The following is a 13,794-nucleotide window of genomic DNA, read 5'->3' on the forward strand; positions in this document are numbered from 1 at the left end:
ACCACTTGCCGGAGGTGGGGGGCAGCATTGCCCATGGCGGGCTGGGAAGAAAAAGCTCCATGGGTTTGCCTAGGCGGCAGTCAGTTGGAGGCAGCTCCTCACGTGAGACACCCTTTCCCCCAGGTGATTCTAGCTTGTGTCAAGCTGACGAAACCCAAATTAAAACCAAACCAAACAACCAGCTAAACTGTCCAAGTAGATAACCAGGATGGGGTATACGCACACGTGTGTGAGTGTGCACCTCCCACCCATATGCAGAGTCTGGAGGAGGACCTCTGCTTACTCCCTTGAGGCCTCTCTCTGAGTCTGGTTCTAGGCTTGCAGCCAGCAAGCCTCCTGTGCCTGTTCCCACCGTGCCGGGCTTCACACGGGCTCTCAGAGTTTGATCTCAGGTTCTTGTACTTGTGACTAGACAGTGACTCCCCAGCTTCCTCTCCTGGGTTCTCAGGACTCCTGGCTTGTCTCCTAGAACCATTTCTCTCCTCCTCTGTTTTCCAGTGACCTTGGGAATGGATGGCAGGCATCAGGAAGAAGGCTCGTCCTCCTCATGACAGGGAAATGGATGCAGTAGGAAAGAGCTCAGCTCTTACGAGGAGCCGACATCTGACAAGGGGGACAAATGGTGCTGAGGAATTGAGCATCCTGAAGCCGATGGCGTCAGTGGAGGGAACGGAGGACCTGGAGTGATAACGGGATTTACAGTTTCCAGGCTGCCCCCAAGAGATCTGAGGGGGAGGAGTAGAAAAAATCAGTCACTTTAGCCGATCTCACCTCAGCACAAGGTCAGCTCCAGGAGCTGTCTGGTGGCTTTCCCCAAGGACGGTGGAGAGATTGCGGGGGGTGGGGGGTTGTGAATGCTAAGAAATGGATCCTAGGAATGCAGGGTAGAGAGAGGGTGGTGTTATTGGTGCAAAGGACTGGCAAAGGAGAAATGTGTCCTGCTTGCTCCAATCTCCTTCACGTGCCTGTTTTCCTCTGAACTGGTTCTCTGAGTAGAGTCTCAGGTGGGCACACCCTCTTTTAAATATAGTCATGGGCAGGAGTCTCTAGAAGGTGTTTTGAAATCAAAGTTAATGAAGTCCCGCTCATTGCATTTTGTACTGTGGCTAGCTGGACCCAGACCACTGCTGCTGTGAAGTGGCAGGTGCTGGGTTTTGTGTGGTTCTTCAAGGCACACAGATTTAGAGAAGGGCCAGGGTCTGGCTGCACAGGGATGCACACACTGGCCTCTTTTAGGATTATACTGGGTGGATTCCTTCTTCCTCAACCGCTTCATGCTTCCCCAGTATCCTGTGAGCTGCCTGCTGGAGGGAATCTTGCCTCTGGGTCACAGACCACGCTACCCAGTTGGATGAAGGGCCACATGAGCCAGCTCAGACCCCTCCTTCTCTGCCTTGTTCGGCTCAATGGACAGTTGCATAAAACACCATAAATCACAGCATCTTAAAGACCAGAGACAAGCTCCAAGCAAAAACAAAGAAGCCGGAATGGAGCAGAGGGGAAGGTTCAGAGGTGGCAGCCTGGATTGTGTTGGGGCTGTGGGTGGTGGCGATGGCTTCCCCCACCTCTTGTTAGGCCTCACAGGTGAACACCGCTTGATGGATTTCAAGCTTCATACTCTCTCTGTAAGGCCTCTCAGCAAGCTGGAGAGTTGCTCACCACAAGGCCTGGTGACCCATTGATGCTGATGCCTGCCCTGAGTGCAGTAAAGGCTTCTGACCATGCATAGGTGTGGGTAACTGTGTGATCTGAAAACAGAACAGATAATATATTTCATGTGGAAAACTCACCCATCTGTGACCGGCCTGGTGTTGTCCCACAGAGCCATGGGTACCAGTCAAAGTGCAGGGTGCGCTGCTGTAACAAATCACCCCTCACAATTCACAGAGTTGATTCGAGACATCCTGCAGCTCCCCAACCCTGGGATGCTTCAGTCCCATCCACACAGTGATGGATATTGGTGCCATATCGAGTCGACCTGATTCCCTGTGGTCAGCTGGCTGATGTGGACTGAGTGTCAGCATGGGGGTTGTGCAAGAAGTTGTCATGCCACACCATGTAGGGAATAAAGGAAAATGGAGTATACACTCAACTCAGACACTGTGCTTACCCATGATGCACAATCCTTGGTATGGAGACCAACTACACTCAGAATGGAGCTATGGTTGGACGTGTGGTGGTAATGGAAGAGTCTGTGTGGACACCCGAGGCTGTGGAGTCAGAGAAAAAAAGGACTGGGGTGATGAGCAGCTGCTGCAGGGTACCTTCCAGTACATCAGAATATCTACAGGGCCATATGTGGACTTATAGCTGATGGGAGGAGGGCAGGAAGGACTGGATCAAGCTGGATTACAACTGCTTGTGAACCTTGCTTCTCTTTGTCGTGACGTCCCTTCATGGAAGAAAAATCAGGAAGAACCTGCCCTTGAAGTTAAGGGCTTCAGAGTTGGTGCCCAAGTACCCTCTCCAATCTCAGGATGCTCTCTGTCCATGCCTGGCTCTAAACATTCCCACGAAGACAGGTAAAGCTTTACCAACTGGAGAATACCAAGCCACACCATATTAATAGTATGGGTTTGCATATTGCTGGGGGATCAGCATGCAAAAGAGAGAACATGCTGTCTTCAGCATCCACCAGTGCTCTTTTCTTTTCTCATGCAGGGTTTCTGGCTGGGTCCTGCATGCTTGTGACTCACTCACCCCTGTACCCATAGACCAGTGGGCACTGGCAGCCCTGTGTCACAATGTTTTTAAGAATTCCTGTCTTATGAGATCTCTCTCTTTGCTTATTTGTTTTGGAGACAGGGTATTGCCATAGAGCTGCGGTCAGCATCGAACCTGTGGCAATCCTTCTGCTGAGGTGTGTGTGCCACCATGTCCAACTTCCTTGTAAGCTTCTTGGCAGGATGGACATTCCCTCAGCCCAGTGACTTTGAGTCAGCATGGCAACCTTTCTCTTTTCTCAGGATAGAAAGATCTCAGAAAACAATGTCCATGGAAGGAGGGACACAGAATGTGGAGCACCTGAAGAGGAAACTTAAGGGGAAAGTCGATTAGATGGTGCTTTGCTGGGGCAAACACATGAAGAAATGTTTCGATAAAGTGGACAGAGGTGAAAGGCTAAGACAGACTTGTGTAGAAACGTTTTGCTGAAGCAGACACAGGAGAAAGGATGTTCTGCTAAAGCAAGCACGCGAAAGGACATGTGATGAAGGATTCTTTGCTAACAGCATGAATGTATTGGTCCACCTTACATTGCATAGTTAATTGGGACTCTACATTTGTTGGGACTCTGCAGAATCAGGCTGATTGGATGCATGTGCTCAGGCAAGACACATACTGAGGCAGGGCACATGGATGACATGTGATGTTTGGATGGTAAATAAAACTCCATGGAGTGATGGAGACAGAGCTTGTCTTGCTGATACAGCTAGCTGTGCAACACTTGTAGGCCTCAAGTCTTTGCTGATCTTCACTTCCCTGAGAGGGGCACAGCTGAGAACTTCTCCTGGTGCTCCTGTTGGTCTCACCTGCTGACTCGAGCCGAGGCTGAGGCCTGGTTGTCTCTGTTAGGCCATGTCATTGCTGTTGCTAACCCAACTCTACCAAACTGGACTCCTGGTGTATCCGTGGAACATTTGCAAATAGATCAAACTGCCTGCTGACCTGTGAACTAAACTGCTGATTTCCAGACAACACAGACAGGAATTGCTCCAAAGAATCTTTCTAAACAGGTCCTCTTCCCCTGTACCCTTTCTTTTCCACTACTTCTGGTGGGCTACAAGGAAGGTTAAAGCATTTATGATCCATCATTAAAAATAGGATTTGAAAAAAAATCAAAGTTACAAGCACCCCAGAACATAGGAGGCAAATTGCAGTTTCTCAGAAACCAGGGCACCCTGAGAGCAACTCTGGTTTTAATAAATGCAGACTTGGTGCTCTTTATTTTCTGAACGTGGATGAATTCAGCTCATTGTTGGAGATGTGGTTAGGAAAAATAATGGCCAGAAAATATGGCAGCATGTGCACCCACACATATAACCACACACATATGCATGCATGTATGACTTTAAGGTGAAGAAAAAGATCCATTAGGCATTTCCTGTGTGCATGTTTATGTGTGTGTGTGTGTGTGTGTGTACTTGCATACATGAGTGTACATGCATGCATGCGTGTGTGTGTGTGTGTGTGTGTGTGTGTGTGTGTGTGTGTGTGTGTAGGAGCCACTGAGCAGAAGTAACACAGTGTTCTGTTGATAGTCTTGGGCCAGAACTAGAGAGTCCTGCTGTAGTGGGCTAGTGTTAGGGGAACGGATTCCTAAGGTTTATGGGGAGGCGGGGTCAGTGCACAGAGCAATGAGGTACTTGTTCCATGCCTGGATCAGTTCACAGGATAGTGATGGCCAGGGCAAGGTGAACCAGAAAGGAGCTGCTGGAGCAGGTAGAGTAGAGTAGAATGTCTCTGATAACTTCTTGGTGACACTTCCCAGCTGGTCTGTGGCTATTCCCCATCAAAGACCTTTTCTGCCAACCTGAAAAAAAACAGAGCTCTGTTATCTGACCTTGGTTTAGGATCCGGCGATTATCTATCACGTCTGTTACTGAGTCTGACTTACAGCCAGTACGTAAGCGGGTCTAACTTCTTGGGGAGTGTGCAACAGCCTTTGAAGACCACAAGCTGGTACAGAAGACAGAATGTCAGGTTTGGCACCGGGGAAAGGGCTCTGTGACACATTCAAATTCCCACAGGCTCCCGTCTGAACACCTAGTTTCCAGCAGGGGGCGCTGTTGTGGAAGGTTGGAAACCTTCAGGAGGAGGAGCCTCACTGGAGGAAGTGGAATTCTGGGGGCGGGCCTCGGGGATTGTAGCAGAGCCCAGCTTCCTGTTCCTTCTCTACTCCTGATCTGCAGAGATGTGAAGAAGCAACCGCTTTGTGCTTTCCTGGTGTCCTTCCTTTCTGCAGGTGCTTCTGGTAGGTCTGTCCTCCAACTGATGGGCTACAGCAGAAGTTGATGAATCCATTCCCTCTGGTCTCGGCGGTTGAAGGATGAGCCATTGGACTTGGCTTGCCCGAGTTGCCATAAAGGGAACGGGTGGGCAGTGGCAGTGGCTAAGAGCACCAACGGCTCCTCCTGAGGGCTCAGGTTCGATTCCTAGCACCCACATGGCAACTCACAACTATCTGTGACTCCAGTGTCAGGGGAGCCTAACACCTTCTCACCTCCAAAGGCTGTGCACGCGCATACTACTCAGACATATATGCAGGAAAATTAATAAGTTTTTTTTTAAGCAGCCTATTTTTCACTTGCGGGGAATGGTGGGTAAAGCTGCTATGGACAGTTAGGAGTAGGCTTTTGTGTAACCTGTCTTCACTTCTTTATAATAAATAGGAATAATGACTCTGGGGAGTGTGGGAAGTGTCGTCGTTGGCTTGGTAAAAAGCCACCAAACAGAAAAACCCCTGTTTCAAAATTAGATTTCCAGAAATCTTTCACCGGTACAGTGTGGGGCACAGGGCTTCCGCCTTATGAAAAATACTGCATTTAAGGAGTGTCTGGGATCACAGAGAACACACCCTTTCAATAAATATAAAGTGAAACCCAAATGTGCATTCTTGGGGTTCTTTGGCCTCCAGGCCCATCCATGTATCACCATTTTCATGGCTGAATAGTATTCCAGGGTGTGTGTGTGCCACATTCCATCAGATGATGCACTCTTCTCTCAGTTGCTGTGAGTGACAGTGAACAGGGTCCTGCAGGTGCCGCTGACATCTGACCTACACCAGCAATGGGAGTTATTATACCTGCTGAAGTAGAAAAAAAAATCAAATTCTCAGAATCTTGCCTTCAAAGCCAATCATCTGTCCCAGCTGGTCACCCTGGGAGGTTGTTGGGAAAGACAGAAGAGGGGAACAGAGAGATGAGACCATGGCAGCCTCTTGTCACACAGTTGGTCAGAACGATCCTGATTGTCTCAGAGTTGTCTCTGTGATCTCTCTCTCCCCCTTCCCCCTGCCTCCCATTTCTCCTTCCCCAGGCAGACAATATGGAGCTGGGTGTGGAGTACACATGTCAACACAGCACCCGGGAAACCAATGCAGGAGCCAGAGAGTTCTCTGTCAGTCTGGGCTCCAGAGCAAGACCCTGACAATTAGTAAAGCAAGACAAAAGAGAAATGGGAAGGATCAACAGAGCCCCAAGAAGGGAACCCAGCCCCTGGCATCCCAGGTGCAACACGGACCTGAGCTCTTGCTTCAGAGGGTTCCCTCCAGCCCTGACCTCAGCCTCTCTTGAACTGGACAGAGGCGGCATACCTGTCCTCAGCCCTGGAGAACGTCCCTGACTAGCAAGCCCAGCCATGGAGGCCTTTGCAAGGTGCAAAGCTATTCTGAGGAGGGGAAGTGTCTTAGTATGTAGAAACAGGACTGTGTCCCTGGCTAGTGGGCCTAGCCACAGACCGGCGAGCCATGTCCCCAAGTGCTCCACAGGCAGATGACTATACCCCATATTACACATCTGTTAGAGTACAGCATGCATATTATATCCAAAATGCATAGTAAGTATATAAACACATAAGATATGCTATTAGATGCATGATACACAAAGTTCTGTGTGCATACACACAGTAGGCATAGCAGGTACAGCAGGGTAGGTCCGAGTGCCCATTAAGGGGACCTCACACATCTCAGACCTCTTTCCAACATGGCTCAGGATGTGTGTGTATTCTCTACATACCTGCTAGACTTAAGCTGTGTTAGTGTCCAGCACGACTCTGATGCAGTATCTGACTCACCAGGCCAGTGGAGAGCTCAGGAAGCAACATTGCAAGATTTGTTCTCTGGAACCTTCTAGAACTGTAAAATTTAGTGTCCGGAACCTTCTACAACTTCAAAACTTTATTCGTCATTTACAACTGGATGATTGTATGGGTGTAGACCCCAGATCCCTCCCCATGTTTTTCTGTCTCTGTCTCTGTGTGTGTCTCTGTCTCTGTCTATCTGTCTCTGTCTATCTGTCTCTGTGTGTGTCTCTGTCTCTGTCTATCTGTCTCTGTCTCTGTGTGTTTTTGCCTTTCTGTCTCTGTCTCTGTGTGTCGCTGTCTCTCTGTCTATCTGTCTCTCTGTGTGTCTCTGTCTCTGTGTGTGCATCTCTGTCTCTCCATCCCTGTGTCTCTCTGTGTGTTTTTGCCTTTCTGTCTCTCTCTGTCTCTGTGTATCTCACTCTGTCTCTGTCTCTCTGTGTGTCTCTGTCTCTGTCTCTCTCTGTATCTCTGTCTCTGTGTGTCTCTCTGTCTCTGTCTCTCTCTGTGTCTCTGTCTCTCTCACTGCCCCATGTTGTGCCCAGTGACTGTTTTAATGTTTACTGCTGGGATAAAATACCATGATCAAAGGCAGCTTGGGGAGGAGGGGGCTCGTTTACAGCTCTCAGGGTATACCCCATCACTGAGGGAACTCAGGGTAGGAACCTGAAGGCAGGAACTGAAGCAGAGGCCAGAGGAACACTTTTTACGTGCTCCCCGTGGCTTTTTCAGCCTGCTTCGGATAGAACCCAGGACCACCCACCATGGACTGGATCCTCCACATCAATCACCGATTGAGAAAAACGCACCATAGTCTTGCCAACAGACCAGTCAGTCCTATACTGGAATTTTCTCAATTAAGATTCATGTTCCCAACTTGTGTCAAATTGACGCAAAGCTAGCCAGCACAGTGACCAGGGCTTCCTTTGTCTCCCCAGCCTTCCAGCTGAGAGGAAGGAAGACCAGAGAAGCACAGGATGGCCGGGGTCACACAGCTAGGGGGCAGTGGAGCCAGAGTTTGATTTCCAATGATTCCTAACTGCCGCGGACCTCAGTTTCGCCCTCTGCACATGTGGGCTTTTATTCTAGATTCTTCTATGACCTGAACTTCCCGTGACTGGGTTTCAGGGTGTGTGGAGTGTCAACAAGGGTCCCAACTTGTAGAACTGCAAATACCAGCAGCCGAGAGTGGCGTGGTCTCATGGGAACAGGTGATTATCTTCAGCAATCCCTGGTTGTCACTTGGAGGGGACTTGAGCTGCCCTACAGGAGAGGAAGAGGCCAGAGCAAGGTGCCAAATGTCTTGTCAGTGTTCGGGGTCAGAGTTCACTCTGAAGAGTCTAAGGCCTGGGAACGTAGAGAAGGCAGTTAGTCTTAACAGCCTTATGCACTGTTTGCTGCCCCGCCCTCCACACTGTGGCTTTGGACTGTTCCCCTGTGGTAACAGAGCTGTATTCTGAACCAGTGCACTGCTGAGCAACTGGCTCAAAGTCAAAGCAACCTCTGGACCAGAGGGTGCAGCATGGAGGTGAACATGGCTCCCGGGGTCATTTTTCAGTTCCTTCCACAAAATACCCAAGGTTGGATAATTTATAGAGAAACAGAAGTTTATCTGTTTCCTATATGTCTCACCATTCTGGGGGTCTGGGCTGGCTGATGTGCTACACGGGCAGGCAGGTTCCTGTCTTCTCATAAACCACCAAGATGACCAAAGGAACCAAAGGAACTGAAGGAACCCCATCCCTTGAATAGTGGTGTTTTCCTTCACTCCGCCTCTCCCTGCTTTCTCATGCCCTCTCTTCTCCCTCCTTCCTCTTTCTCCCTCCTGCACCTCTCCCTGTCCCTTTGTCTCCCCTCCCTCCTCTCTCTTATTTTCCCTCTTTTCTTTTTTTCTCTCCAAGCTGTGGTGAGCACACAGTCAGCTCCTAACTATCCGTAGCTTTTGGCATTCTCTGTCTGTCCCGTGCTCAACAAAGAAATCCTTACTGAATAATTCATTCAAGAGACTCAAGTGTGGTCTACCCCTCCCAACTGCACTGGGAGACCCCAATGGAGGCAGGGAGGGAACCTGCCTTCTGGGGAGGCTGGTGAGCTGGGTTTGTTTGGCACAGGTAGGGATGGCTAGTTGTCGCTTTGCGGGGAAGGACACACAGCACCCAGGCTTGGGGACTGGGAAAGGGACTGTGCTTTGTAGAAATGGAAGACAGCTGAGGTGGCAGGCACAATAGCTCTCCCACAAACCTGAAGACAGCCCCAGTCTGTGGAGCTCCTTTGACTTGGCAGTTCAGTGGGAAGTGGGCAAGCCACAGAGCCAAAACCCAGGTGAGAGGAGCTGTTTGTATCTCTAGGACCTGCAGGCACTGGCACCCCCCTCCCCCATGTCCTGTGACACCACAGGTTTCCCCTTTCTGATCAGCTCTTAATTTCTCAGTAGTCATACGTCAAAATACTTCTTGGCACCTAAATGCCGACAAAGGTTTCCAAATAAGATATCAGCAAAAAAATCTGCTATGTCCACAGCCCTGGGCCCCAAATGTGTTTGATAACATGGAAGCCCCGTGGATGTCTGACTTCCACCCGTGGGGCCCCATTTGCCCATCGGGCGTCTTGACATATCCCCTGTTGAACAGGTGACCTTAAAAGCCACCGTCTAAATATTCCAGTTCCCGCAGGGCCTGGCGCTGCCTGCCACGTGGCCCGGTTTATTTTTAAAGTCGGGCCCCCTTGTCTGTCTGCGTGGGTCTAGATGGGCGGAGTAAATAATTAGAACTGATTTCTCCTCACCCACTCAGGAGAGAATAGGAGGCGACATTTGTCTCAGTGTGGGAAGGAGAGGAGAATGGAAGAAAGAAACTTCCTTCCAAACCCATGTTGGATTCTGTGGAGTGTCTCCTCCATCCTTGGACTCTGTCACCAGCGTCTTTTGATTACAACATCGGCTTGGAGAGACACTAATTGTACCCTGCTTACAATGCTTGTAATTACACGGATTACACTTGCTTCATTTCCATATGTCAACACCACGACGAGATGGGGGGGGGGGGGTCGGCCGGGAGCTGCTTTTATAATCGGTTATTGTCTGTAGATGGGGGGAAAAAAATCTCCGCACCCAACGTGAGTGAAGTGTTCTTTGTTGAAATTGGAAATAAGATTATACATGAAAGTCGTCCTCTGACATCCAGAAAACGGGCAGTTTAAAATAAATTGCGGCTGCTGATCAACTAGATTGCTGGTCCTGATCCCTCTCTGGCTAATGAGGGGGACACCACTCACGGCGCGTTTCAAAAGCTTTCTTCTTAATAAAAGATGACCCCCATATCTCTCCTGGAGAAGACATTGTCCCACCCTGATTGTTTGTGACTAAGGCTTCTTGCAGGGGGTGGGAGGAGAGAGGAGAGAGGAGAGAGGAGAGAGGAGAGAGGAGAGAGAGAGAGAGAGAGAGAGAGAGAGAGAGAGAGAGAGAGAGAGAGAGAGAGAACGAACGCACAGGAGCACAGAGCTACTCTCATCTGAACACAGAGGACTCCCAGGTCAATAAGCAATCAACAAACATCCCTGAACAGGACAGTAGCCTCTGCTAGGGGAGCTCTGGTTGCTGTCTCCCGCGACAGCTTCCGGAACAAAGACTTGTCTCCTGGGACACAGGGGTCATTTTCATACAAAGGACAGGGGGGCTGGGAAAGAGGGACAGACAGGAAACTGAGGGGCAGGATGTCAGAGAGTAGAAGAAGCAAACCAGCCCCCCCTTGGAGGGAACGGAGGAGAGGGGAGAGGCAGGCTCTGAGATATTGAGGTGTTCCCGAGTCGCGTGGACTGTATTGTGGCATAGTTGCACACCCTCGATTTGTACGCCGGGCTTCTCACCCACTTGGTCTCAGAATGTGACTGTAAGTAGACAGGGACTTAGAGGACAAAAGTGAGTGAGTCCTCAGGTGTCCTAAATCCCCCTCCTTCCCCTCCTTTCCCCTTGTATACCACCATCAGGAAACCCCCACTAAAGCCCAGCAGATGCCCAGCTCTGTGACTGGACAGCGTCTCTCTTTATAACATGCTCTGCCTGGTGTATTTCATTACGGTGCTGACAACCTGAGATCCTGCCTTGGGCATGCCTGCTGCCTGTGTGTAGAGCACGCTCTGTTGGTTCTTACGTTCACATCCAGGTCACATGACATGTTTTTGTTATTGTTTTGGTTTTGGGTTTTTTTGTTTTGTTTGAGACAGGACCACCCAGAACTTGCTTTCCTCCCATCTTGACCTCTAGGGTGCTAGGGTGACATGTGCACACCCGTGTCCAGCATCTGACTTTTCTTTCCTGAACTCACGCTTCAGGTAGCACCATCCAAAAGCCTGTACTTCCCAGACCAGAGGCTGTCAAAGGAGACCCCATGACCTCCCTCCCTCCCTCCCCTGTCTCTTTCACTCAACAGGACACAGGCTGTGCTTTAAGGGACATGAAAACCCCCTATGACGATCAAGGGATTGCAGATGGGATGGGAGGCACTGGGACCACACCGCCCTACATTCTTGAAGTGGGTACCCCCAGAGAAAATGGGATGGGAACCATTCTAAGATGAAAAGCCACAGAAAGACAACTCCCCAAAGGAGCCAGACACATTTCAAGTCCTGAGAAAGGGGCGGATGCATGCACTTGGGAAACCACAGTGGCACCTCCCTGGGATCTACTGCAACACCTCATAAAAAAGATCGGTGGGGGCCTCAGCATCCATCAGTCGCAAACCATTTCTGTCAGTGTCACAGCGCCGCAGTGCTTAAGGAAGCTCACCGACACATCTGCTAAATTTAAAGGCTTTGGGGTTTGAGAACAAACAAATAATAAATAAGTAATTTTATAATGATATGAGGAGGGAGTAGGAAACCTTTGAGCTGGGAGACGAGGAAACTGAGGGAAATGGAAGATGAAGTTAGCATGTGTGTGTGTGTGTGTGTGTGTGTGTGTGTGTGTGTGTTTGTGTGTGTGTCACTGTGTGTGTATGTGCATGTGTCTGTGTGTTTCTGTCCGTGGGCATGTGTGTGTGTGTCTGTGTCTATGCGTGTGTGTATGTGTGGGTGCCTAGGTCTGTGTCTGTGAGCATGTGTTCAGTGACTGTGTCACAGGACAAGTGTCTCTGTGTGTCTGTGTCCATGTGTGTATGGGTGTGTGCATGTCTGTGTGCAAGTGTATGTGTTTGTGTGTGTCTCCCTGTGTGTATGTGTGTCACTGTGTTTGTGTGTCTGGGTTCATGTATGCATGTATGTATGTGTGTGTCTATCTGCGTCTCTGTGCATATGTGTGTGCATGTGTATATGTCTGTGTGCATGTGTGTCTGTATGCATGTATGTGTGCATTTCCACAAGGTTTACAAGGTCACGAATAGAAGATTGGGATGGAAGGATGATGTATGTATGTATGTATATATGTATGTATGTATGGATAGATAGATAGATAGATAGATAGATAGATAGATAGATAGACGATAGATGGATGGATGGATGGATGGATGGATGGATGGATGGGTGGATGGATGGATAGATAGATGAACCAGAAGTGAACGCCGTGTTTCTAAGCCACCCTGAAGATAGCTGAACCTAGACTAGGTCCTTACACAGAACTTAGTGCTTGCTTGGGGGTATTTCCATGATTAAGATTTCTCATTGGAAGGTGATATGAGTTTTGGGTCTTGGGGAATTCCCTCAAGCTAGTATCTGTCCATTGCAAAGAGAGGCGATTTGAAATAGTGAAACAGAGCCTGTAGGATGATGTGTGTTGGTGAGTGTGTGCCTGAGGGTCCAGAGAGCCCACGGCAGGCAGAGTTGCTGGGTTCTCAGTAGATCAGTTGTGGCACAGACCTGGGTTATTGTTGTTGTGTGTAAGAACAGGAAGCTGGGAGCTGAAGCCGTGTCAGCCTGGCCCTGCAGTGGGGGTGAGGTGCCTGCTCCTGTGCAGAAACTGCCATTTTTCTCAGAGTCTGGGGCCTCAGTGAGGCAAATCTGCCCTGATGTTTCCTATTGCCAGCATTAACCGTTCTGAGCTGCCTGGTGATCTCCACACCTCTAATCATCATAAATGCTTCTTGCCACTCAAGAGCCATCTTGAATATGCTCTTCTCGAGAGACAGCATTCTCCTCTCACATTAGCAGGCAGTCCTGTTTATACACTGAAAGAGGGTACAAGCCCAGCTGCAGTCTTACCTAGTGGGTCTGCCAGAGCTGGAGGCATCACAAGCACTGTATTTCTTTGTACCTAGTGCTCCCAAGGGACAAAACTCTGGCCCACTTAGTGCAAATCTCCCAAGAGATGCTGCTCATTGTAAATCAATCTGATTTCAGGCAGATCTTTTGTATTTGTAGGTTTTTTTCAGTTCTGGAGATAGAAGCTAAACATTCCTACATGAAAGGCAAGAAGTCTACTTACTGCTAGACAGGGAGAGAGGGGTGGAAGGACGGAAGAATGGATGGATAGAGGAACAGAGGGATGGATGGATGGATGGATGGATGGATGGATGGATGGATGGATGGAAGGATGGATGGATTGATGAGTAGACCCCATGGGAACCATTTCTTTATTGGAGACCTCATAAACTCCCATGCTTTTGACATTGGCTAAAGTGGGTCTGACTCACAGAGTAGCTTCTAACCTGGGGTCAGCTAGCCATCCTGTGGATGGACAGTGTACGAGTCACTGTATTGTGGATGGACGAATTAATAGGTGGAGGGATCACTGGATGAGTGGGTGGTTGGATGGATGGATGGATGAGTGGATGGATGGATGGATGGATGGATGGATGGATGGATGGATGGGTGGATGGGTGGATGATAGATAGATGGATGGGTGGATTGATGGATAGATGGCTGGGTGGGTGGATGGATGGATGGATTGGTGGATGGATGGGTGGGTGGGTGGGTGGATAGATGCATGGGTGACACGTAGTTCAACAGAGTAAAGGACAGGTGGGTAGATGGCATGTGGGTGAACAGAGAGGTGGAAGGATACTGGGA

Source organism: Rattus norvegicus, chromosome 12 (genome assembly GCF_021556685.1).
Source record: "Rattus norvegicus strain SHRSP/BbbUtx chromosome 12, alternate assembly SHRSP_T2T, whole genome shotgun sequence".
NCBI lineage: Eukaryota > Metazoa > Chordata > Mammalia > Rodentia > Muridae > Rattus > Rattus norvegicus.